Source organism: Magallana gigas, chromosome 7 (genome assembly GCF_963853765.1).
Source record: "Magallana gigas chromosome 7, xbMagGiga1.1, whole genome shotgun sequence".
Lineage (NCBI taxonomy): Eukaryota > Metazoa > Mollusca > Bivalvia > Ostreida > Ostreidae > Magallana > Magallana gigas.
In genome coordinates this window covers 14,988,623-14,999,865 of record NC_088859.1, presented here as the reverse complement: position 1 = coordinate 14,999,865, position 11,243 = coordinate 14,988,623, and positions in this window count along the sequence as shown.

Below are 11,243 nucleotides of genomic sequence, written 5' to 3'. Positions count from 1 at the left end.
TGTATAGTACATTCACGGATCACGGTCAAATTTTAAAATCCTTGTGTTTTCTGTCCGATTTGTTCCATAAAAAGATCATCAAAGTTAAAATCGCTTTCCTCTATAATGTTGGAGGAAATCATTATGCTATTGAATCTGATTCTGCGATAGATTTCCCCCTGAAAATGCCTAAGTATACTCTTACTCAACTTTCAATCACTTGTTTTTAAATTTCTAACCGCTCTGCGACTTCAACACAGGTGGTACTATTCCGCCAAGCTTCAATCAGTTTTTTAATTGTACAAGTGAATTTTCTTTTCTGTTTCCCTTTTTAATGATAAAAAAGTGTTGTCTCCTCAAAAGTAGTGTCATATTCATTCATCACAATAATCAAATGCTTGCAATATTGTTGCACTATTTTTTGTTACGTCATTTAAATCGAAGCGGCTTTCTAGGTCATCACAAAAGAGGAAGTATGGAGCATTGTTAGTGTTATAATTTGCAACAAATGTAAATATAAGAAATAAGGTATCATTTTTGGATGTCTATCGGGATATAGATACGGGTTGGTACGTGATCAAATCTTCCATAAAGCCCTTCGGGCTTTATGGGATTTGATCACGTGACCAACCCGTATCTATATCCCGATAGACATCCAAAAATGATACCTTATTTCTTTAATAATTTCATTGCGTGCGCTAAAGCGCACTTATAAAATTTTCAATCAATGTGTAAACGTTTGTGACGTCACACGATTATTTTTGATTGAAAGTGTACTGAGGTGAACTTTAGAGGTAACATTGACTGTATGTCGCTTACATCGTTATTGTTTTTACTGTCTAAATTTGTCTTGCTGATTCTCGTGAGAGTGTGAAGTGATAAAAATTGCCATGATTACAGGGAACTACTGGGACGATTAAAACGATGCATTACTGGTCCGATTTACTGACGCCAAAAAAATCCGTTGAATGAATGTGCAACTAGTTCGAATTTTCTATTCACACACGCCTTGCCGGTAGAGCTCGCTTCGCGCCGGCGCTGCGCGCCGGCGAGCTGCGCTCGCTAATATCTAGAGAACATTCCCTCTATTTCAAATAATCGCCTCTGATTTGTTGATTCGTAAACGATGACGTAAATAACTCTTCACGACTCCAAAACAAGGTGACGTCATAATAGACAGTCAGTCAAGGCAAGTAAACAACGGACGTCATATGGAGAAATCACGTACACTTTATTCATGAGCTAAATGCCACGTGACACTGTCCTCATTAATATTCATGTCTTCAAATTGTCTCCCCTAGGAATGAAAATTACATACCTTTTATGTATGAAATTTGTGTGATTACGTCAAAACTTTAATTTTTTAGAATGAGAACATGTGTTGGGGCAATGCATAAATTAACTGTGTATGTTTTTGTCACCACAATCAGTGATTCACGCTTCAAATTCACTTTGAATGCCTCTCTATCCAACCATTATAGATAATCTATAAATAGGACTATACTGGCTAAAATGAGTAAATAAATAAATAAACAGCTAAAAACATCAGCTTGAAACAGAATAGAATTATAACCTGAAAAATCTCATTCAATTTATAACGAAAATTCTTAAATAGAAATATGCAATATGCCTAATGATTCAATATAAAGCCTAAATGCCTATAGTCAAGTCCGACAGCGTACTGAGAAAGTCTTGAAAAATGCTAAATTGAAAGTAAAAAGGAACCGACAAGACTTTTAAAATTTGAGTCAAGATTTCTGACACAACTAGTTTGCAATGCAAACTTTGTAAATATATGAGGAACTACTTTACCTATGTATGGCAAGTATTTTAAAAATAATTCCAAAATCCCTTCATGACGCCTTTCATCACTAAAACACACTTTATTCCTACAACGCCCCGCTTCGATTTTTCAGATTCAAAAGGAACCGCCATCTCAATATCTAATGTAAACAAAACAAGCACATTCCGATCCCGGATGTAGTAAATGAGAGAACCAAATGAGGAGAAAATATTTCCGAAATACTTATCTTTTAAATTTTGTGATTTTTCTCATTCCTTTCTATATATTCTATTGTATTAAAAATCGCCATTGTGATAACAATATGGCCGCTATGCAAATTAGTAAAATGTACACCATTTCTCCATATGTGCAATGCGACGATTTGCTATCATAACGGATATAAGGATTTGCGAATTACTGTGAATTAAAATCAGATAGAACATCTGTATTTTAATTCCTACGGTCGGCGGAATATCACCAGTGACCGTTTCATGCTAAGGATATTTTGGAAATGAACTTTGCACAAAATTGAATTCGTGAATTCTTTGTGGAGCTGAGAAAATTACGGCGATCTGTTTTCAATTACTTTCTTAAATTTTGGTTTGTTTCTTCATATAACAAAACAAATGTTGACTGTGTTTTCGGGCAACATTGATTATATTAGCCCCCTTGGGACGAAAATATTGCCCTCCGCTTCGCGTCGGGCAATATTTCGTCCCGCGGGGGCTAATATAATCAATGTTGCCCTCAACCCCAGTCAATATTTGTATAATATTATTTAATATTGTTTTACGTAAATCCGTATAAAGGATGTACATGTATTGCGATTAACGATTAAAGTGACCCATAGGACCAGTATTGGTTTCTGTCTTTACAAAAACATATCGATTTCCGTTCCACTTCTTGATTAGGTTATGCATTGTAAACTCTTGGGTTCTAGTTCTCATAATGTGTAGTGATTGAAAAAAAAGTTTCACAAACTAATATGCAATTTCATGGGGTTTTTTTTTGCCCAATGGGGTTTATCGCAAAACCCCATGGGTTTTTTTGTAGGTTATTTTTTCCAAACTAAAATCCCATTTGGTTGAAAATTTGAAGTTCAAATATCTAAAAGACTATCTAAAAGTGTTTTAATTTTTTCCATAGATTTATTTAGAATAAAAACCTATCATTTGGTACTAAACTTTGGTCGATAATATGTATGGAAAGGGGTGCGCAACGCCGGAAAAACCGCCCATTCCGGAGTTGTCCGTCTTACTGCTGTATAGTTCCAGTTAATTGCCTTTACATGTAGTTAAGTATAATTTTTTCTATCGATATCTTTAATTCAAAGAGCAAATTTGCATTTAAGAAGAAGATCGAAATTAAATATAAAAAATGCACAATTCTGCATAAAAAAGAAAGGTGTTTATAAATGCCGTTAATCTAAAAAAAGCAAAAATATGCCCAAAGATGGAATCGAACCAGGGCACTAAAATCAAGTGTTACATAGCTAGATTGTAAGCTGCTGAGCTATTCAGATCTTGCACTTTTCTATGTAAATATAGACCACTAGGAAAGAAATCAGTTTCCGAAATTTTTGTCAGTTTTTTGCAAAATTCGACCCCAGGGCCAGGGTGCCCCTAAAAATATTCTATCTTAATTTATTCCTTTGAACAAATCCTATCAAAATATATTTTTAGGGGCAGGCCGGTCCTGAAGGATATCTAGGCCAAAAACCATGCAGAAATACACCATTTTACTGAGAAAATGCTATTTTCGCCAACTTTAAAGATTAATAATATAATTGCAAGAGCAATATGATAGGTTCAAAATGCTAAATCGAAAACTCTAGAAATATGTACGATAGAAAACAACAAATCAAAAAAACTTTGATTTTCAAAAGCGATTTTGTCCGGGAAATCCATCTCCGCTATAGGTCAATTCAATTGTTATTTGCAACATGGAACATCAAGCGGTTTGTATAACAGTTATGTTCCTCTCTCTTTTATTCGGATTTCAAGAATGGAAGAAGTTTTTTCAAAGTAACTATGTCCGTCTTTTTCTGACGACTCAAATTTAAATTCATATACCTGACAAAACATACAATACAATTAAGATGGCTCGTTTAGTCGTGGCTATTTTTAGACTGTTAATTTCCTTTTAAAAAGGCTTTCATAAAATATATATTAAGGCATTTCTTAATGGAGTAGAGCAGTGAAAAAATTGTGTTAGGTATCTTTTTACCACATTCGTCATGTATGACTGACATAAGAGCATTTTCCCCCACCAATGGTTTTTTTAAGGAATAAGAATTATGAGGTGATCAAATACGGTCGGGAGTGATCAAACCCAATGGACCCAATGAAGCCCGAAGGGCTTTATGATATACAAGAACACTGGAAAATGTAAATATTTTAAAATGAAAATTGGTTTTGTAATTTCTTAAAGTAGTCATAACACCAATTTGTCCAAACTTTATTTGTGGGAAGACATGATATAATTGATGTACATGCATGTGTAATTTATTTATATTTAGTTGAAATATGCCTGTGTTAAAGCATGATCACAAGCTTCAGTCTATGTTCTCCTTGTTGATGGTACTTGTACCAAGTAATGTTTGCTTTTGCGATGCTGGAAAAATCTTAAATTTTTTAAAACAAGAAAATGCTTTATTTGGTGGTTCATGTAGATATGGAGGTACATGTATAGCGAACATTGCATATATTGGGACTTTTTTGCCCTGATATTTTCAATCGATATACTTTCTTTGTATAAGTAAAAAGTATGTTTTGTTTATATTCCATCACTTTTTTAACCTTTTCTAAATTATCTATAAAAAGTAAGTAACGCTTCGAAAAAAATCGCCATTGTCAATCATTCTGTTAAGAAAGGGAAGAGCCATATTTGCAGTATATCGAAAATACAACTATTTGGGTGTCTAAGTGCGCATGTCGATCGTGTATTCAATAGAGGTTGACGTTCGTGTAAAAAGGGGTCAGAAAGGAAAACAAGATGATTTTAGATTTTTGTTCATTATGTTAATAATCAGACTATTATCTGCACTGAATATGATACAGGTACTAATAGCTAATACGAATACGTGATGCAACTCTCGTAATGTACATGCATAAAGTACAGCAAGGACATGAGGGAATGCATAATATCTTTTATCATCTTTAGATTAAATATGTACTAATTTGAGTTCAGGTTTTTCCAGTAGATAAAAAATCACAAAATATAATTTAACCATATACATGTACTTGTACAGTGTAGGTTTAATTTGTATTTAAATTCACGTATTTGAGACATAAGGGATCATAATTTTTTTTTTTTTTTTTTTTCAGTTTTAAGCTTTTCAGCATATGCAGGCTGTATAATTTGTTGCTTAATTAGTTTTGTAGCTGACCATGCTGATACTAGAACTTGAAAATTAATGTTTCCTTTTGTAATGTAATTTTCAAAAATATTGTTTAATTAGTTTTATTTGGTTTTATTATTCAAATATATATATATATATATATATATATATATATATATATATATATATATATATATATATATATATATATATATATATATATACGTTTTACTCTGTGTTGTCTTTCGTTTTTCAAATTTTCTATATATATATATATATATATATATATATATATATATATATATATATATATATATATATATATATATATATATATATATATCAATGCAACATGATATAAAAGCAAAATACTACGTTAAACGTTATCATAATCATATGACAAAGATTTTATTGGTAACCGATTTTTTGTTTACATTTTAATAGTAGACAGACAGACAAACAGAACATAACACTTTCTCACAGGCTCTCAAACACAACTAGTTGGTACCATATTTGAAGCTGATGTTTCATGTAAAAACATATATGTAGATATACACCTAAATATATAGATACGCATATTACACACAACATTCTCAGGAAAACCAAGAAAATTACAAGTCATATTTTTTGAATATGTAAATAAATTTATATTTATTGTGTGAATACTAGTTTTCTATGTTATATCAAACTATTCAAGAACGTTTTGTAAACACTGTGTATACGCCAAGGTACATACTTGTACATGTACATATAAAAGGAATTTTAAAGTAGAGTGACTAAACTCAAATCACTATCCACGTATGATATGCATTATCTATTTTTGTTCATAGATTAACGTTTTGTTTCCTGTTGTCTGTTATAAAGTCGCCAGGTTTTTTATTGACATTTGAAAGTATTTTTCTGTCGTACAATTAGAACTGAAACATGGCAGATCGTATTTGCTTCCTGAAAATCATTTTTATTTTGGCGTTATGGAATATCAACATAAGCCATATTTATGGTAAGCTATACAAATGATTAAAAAGCGGTTAATGCTTATTTCGACGATAAGTATATATAATGATATGGCGTACATCATCAAAGATTCAATGATGAATTCCAGTAATTGTGGGCATGTTTTTTATTTATTTATCACAGCTCTCTTTTGCATTAATCAATATAATAATTTCAATGTAGTTTACGCTATGTTTAACATACTGGCTCAATAAATTTAAATGATCTTGGGGTCAAGGGATATGTCCTCCTGTAGTAAACTGAATATACAATATATTTTATGGCCACAAGAATGACTGCACTTTTCGCCGTATTTTGGGTTCCTTTTCGGTCACTATTGTTACGTTTATTCCTCGCTTAGGTTTACTTTAAGACATTTGTTATGAAGTTTGGGCTATCCCCAATAGAAATTTAATGGCACAACGGGCAGTTATCATTTACAACTTTGATCATTGGGGAAGGGACTTATATGTACAAAGGCATTGCCTAATGTCCATTCCTTTTGTTTATTCATTTGTATAATAAAATACTTTTTAAACTAAAATACTGCCATAACAAAATTATATAAAATGCGTAACAATAAAATAATTCGTTGTTTTCTTACCCTAACTGCTTTGCAAATATGATCTGAAATTTAGTATCTTCCTTAGACCGAAGATAAGAATTTTAAATATACATGGGGGTGTTGATCTTATTTTGTAATCTCTCTTTGCATGCCGCCATTTTTTAAAGGTTTTAAAACAAAATATATAGCATATAATATCGTCGGTATAAGTGGCCATTGATGATCGTAAACCAGTGGCGAAAATAATTCGATTAGTCGAAAAGATCATCCGATACTATTATTGAGGCCCGGGATCAAGTCATGTAAAACGAGATATTTTAATATTTTTTTGGTAATGTTAATTATTTATGTTGCTTTAAAAAGTGAATCACCATTGATTTAGTTTTTTGTGAATTTATTGAGCGTATTATCATAATTATAATTTTTTTTGGGAGGGGGGTGGTCTAATTCTTATTTCAGTTTTAATATTTTTGTTCAATAACACCCCCCCCCCCCCCCCCCCCCCCCCCGAATAGTGTTTATGACAATTTCCCCAATTGCAATCATTTTTCGATACTTTCCCTTCCAACCCATTGACAAATATTTCCTATATGTGTGATATTTCACTCACTTAAAAAGTCGGAAATGTGGAGCAGTAGCTCTGTTGTTGTCAACTATACTATACAATCATATAACTGATTTCCTGTTGATTTCAATTACATGTATGTACATGTATCATTATAATGTCTTCAGGCCCTGGGGCCATAAAACTTAGATGAGTCTCACTTTTCCACTATATATTCCTTGTGGAAAAGTGAGACTGAGATCAAAATAAAGCTTGTCTAAGTTTTATGGCCCCGGGGCATGATTATAACTTACCACACTGTCAGCATAGCCTATATAAAACTATCTTATTCTAACCATCCAAATACACTCAAAAATATACATTTATAATGAAAATAAGATTCTTTAGAGATAAATATAAGATTTCTCTGAAAGAAATAATGAAACCAACACTCGATGGGAATGGATTGAAATAGGCATTGGCAATTAATAAAATCGGCCAAAAAATGCGTGATACTTTACATGTCACGTGACTGAATTTAGTTAACCATGAGCGCATGTTTGTCTTTTGATCTCGATTTAACATAAGCATTAAATGCAGAACAATAGACAAATAATGCGCTGACTATTTATTAAATCTGTTAAAATGTGGTCGTCCTCGTCATTCTATGGAGATCAGAGAACATGTAATGACCACTGCCTATAAAAAAAGACTTTGAACTTTGTAAATACGATTTTTTAATTAATATAATTACATAAAGTTGCAATTAAGACATTAACATAAATTACAATTAAAAGAAACACGCCCATTTTTCAAAATTTATTTTGTTACAATTTTTAATTGTCCCTAAGTGTAGTCACCCGTTGTCAAATATGCAAATTAAAACTTCATTATATTTTAAAAAGGTGTACTTCATCCAATGTGTCCAATATATCAATGTACCTATCAATGTACCGTTTAACATTTTTCACAGCGACATGTGACGCATATTTCGTCTATTGGGAAGATTTATTATTGCGCATTCAGTACTCGGTAAAACAAAATCCAAGTTCACTAGATGAGGGAGAAACCATATACTTCAGCTGTGATGAAGGGTTTCGTCTTCGGGGTGCAAGCTCGTTAACATGTCTATCCAATGGAAGTTTGGAACATAATGGAATGATGTCACACTGTGAAAGCAAGTACTGCCAAGTCTTTGAATTGGACTTAATAGCTTAAAATTTTTGAAATATTATCCTGCAAAAAAAAAAAAAAATGGCGGAAGAGCACAGGCATTATTGACAATTTTATATAGATTATCTCATTTTTACAGGGATTAGATGTTTCAAATACAACTTAGACAGTTCAATACACACGTCACCAGATTTAAACTCTTATGATTTCAACCAGACAGTTAATTTTTCTTGTGATGATGACCAATTATTGTATGGGCCATCTTCCGCGAGATGCACTCAGAACGGTTGGGAGTATAATGGTCCGTCTTGGCCTGTGTGTGGTAGTAAGTGGGCTGGGTTTTTATGATATCTTATTATGGCATAATTTTCTTAATGGAAATTATTTTTCTATGAATTATGTCAACGTGCTGGACAATTATGTTGACATGCAAGAAAAATGTAATCAGAATTTTAAAAAAAATTCAGAAAGTATCAATAAGTGCCCACATGTGACTTCCAACATGTCAGATGCAACTTATCTATATTGAAATGCGAGATAAATATGTCGACATGCAACATATTTATTTTGAGATGCGAGATAAATTTGTTCACAACGGCATGCGTCTTATTTATGTTGAGTCAACATAGATAAGTAAATTTCATGTCAACTTATTTATCTCACGTAAACATATAAATATTGCATGTTAATATATCAAGTAAGTTGCATGTTTACATGTACATAAAAAGTTTCATGTCGACATACATAATTGCAAGAGGAAATGGATATGTCACAATTTAAAAGTTGCATGTCGACATAAATAAGTTGCATCAAGCATGTTGGAAGTCATACGTGGACGATACATCTACATGATATTTTTTAAAACCTTTTTACGAACTCTTTTCTGACAAAACTATTTTGCATGTCGACATGTTTTCCTGCATGTTGACATGATTTATCTTGTAAGTTGAGGCAGTGATGTGTCTTCATACAAAAGAATTATATCGAAATGGGATGAGTATATACTTAATTACCAAGCATTGTTATCTATATTAAATCGTGCAGTTGTTTAGTCTACAGACGGGTCTTTTTGTCATTTAGACAGGTACTGTTATGTTGGAGAATATCAGCATTTTCCCATGTACATCACCCCAAACATTACTGGAGATAAGGTGGAAGCAGGAACGAGGATCTATTTTCACTGTCAGGATGGGTATTACCTTCGTTGTGCAAAATCTGCTTTGTGCTTGGCAAGTGGACAATTAATAGGAATTAATATGATGTGCGAGTGTCAAAAAGGCGAGATTCTTTGTTTTCAATATTCTAATTAAAACAATAATTAGCTCCAATCTATTGTAAAACAATTGCATTTTCATCAAACGCTCAATTTATACATGATGACATTTTAAGCATATGTTTAGAACTAAAAAAAATTTCAAATTTTTATCTCTTTGCAGACAACCCAAATTCATCATAAGCTTTTGGAAAATAAGGCCAGTTTCCATCTACACGTAAACATAACGTTCGAACCCTACTTGAACAGTTAATGCACCTTATATTGAAAATACAATAATTTCTGGATATGTATATGTCATTCAATGAATGTCAATTATAATCAGCTATTTTCCAAAGAAAAATATTTTATTTAATATCATATTGTATACATGGAAAAATTGTAGGAAAATAAGCATATTAAATACTTCATTTTTTAGGCTTTTATAGTATTACAGATGTAATGTAATTTCATTTCAAGAGAAAAAAAAAAGGCAGTGATCACTCAAATTAAGCAAATTAGTGTAGACATGTACAATTTGGTAATAATTTTTTGTTCAATAAACTACTTTCTTTTTCATAAATTATAATATCGTTCTAATAAAAACTTCCTAAATTCATTTGGTTAAAATATTGCAAAGAGGAGGAAGAGAATATATATATATATATATATATATATATATATATATATATATATATAATAAGCACAAACATTGCAATAACTCTCAAATTGACATATACCTGCCCATAGTGAATGATAAAGATATACATAAAGCACAGAAAAATTCACTTTGTTGGAGCTCCACCTCCGCCCCGGCCGGGGCTTGAACTCACGACCTCTGGAACCCATTCTCCTAGCAGTGAGCGCCCACCGCGCTAACCACTGGGCCATCTAGGCAAGACTTGCCTATATATAAATTGCCTATATATATATATATATATATATATATATATATATATATATATATATATATATATATATATATATATATATATATATATATAATTAATTACCCCGATAATGTCATTGAGAAATTGCTAAAACAAAGCCAACTTTTAAAAACATGCGCATGCAATTTCTGGGAGTTTTATTCTTTAAGGTGGTTCGACACATTAATTGCAATATACCATACTATTCGGAAATCTCTATATATAAAACATTATTCCGCAAATAAAAGTCCAGCATTAAGTTTTTAATCATGTTAATACTTTTTCTGCACTTATATATCGTTCCGACTGCAAGCAAGACATTTTTGAGGGTTTTTTGGGGTCTTAATTATTGCATGTTATGGTTATCAGTTACTGTAATACTTATCAAAAGAGTGTGGTATCTAGTAAACATTCAATTATTTTATAGAAATAAATTTATAAAATTCAAATCATGAAATTGTTGATATTCTTCAAAACCATGGATAAAATCTTTTAAAGTAACTGTCATTTTGCGTGTCCAAGTAGCGTAGAAGACAGTGCACTCACTGCTGAATACCTGGTACTCTGTAATTAGCTAACTTAGATAGAAACTATCGACTTTTACTTATGATTACGTAATAGTAAGTAAAAGTCGATAGAAAACTTGTTCGATATGTATATATACATATTCCTATTCTTTATGCCA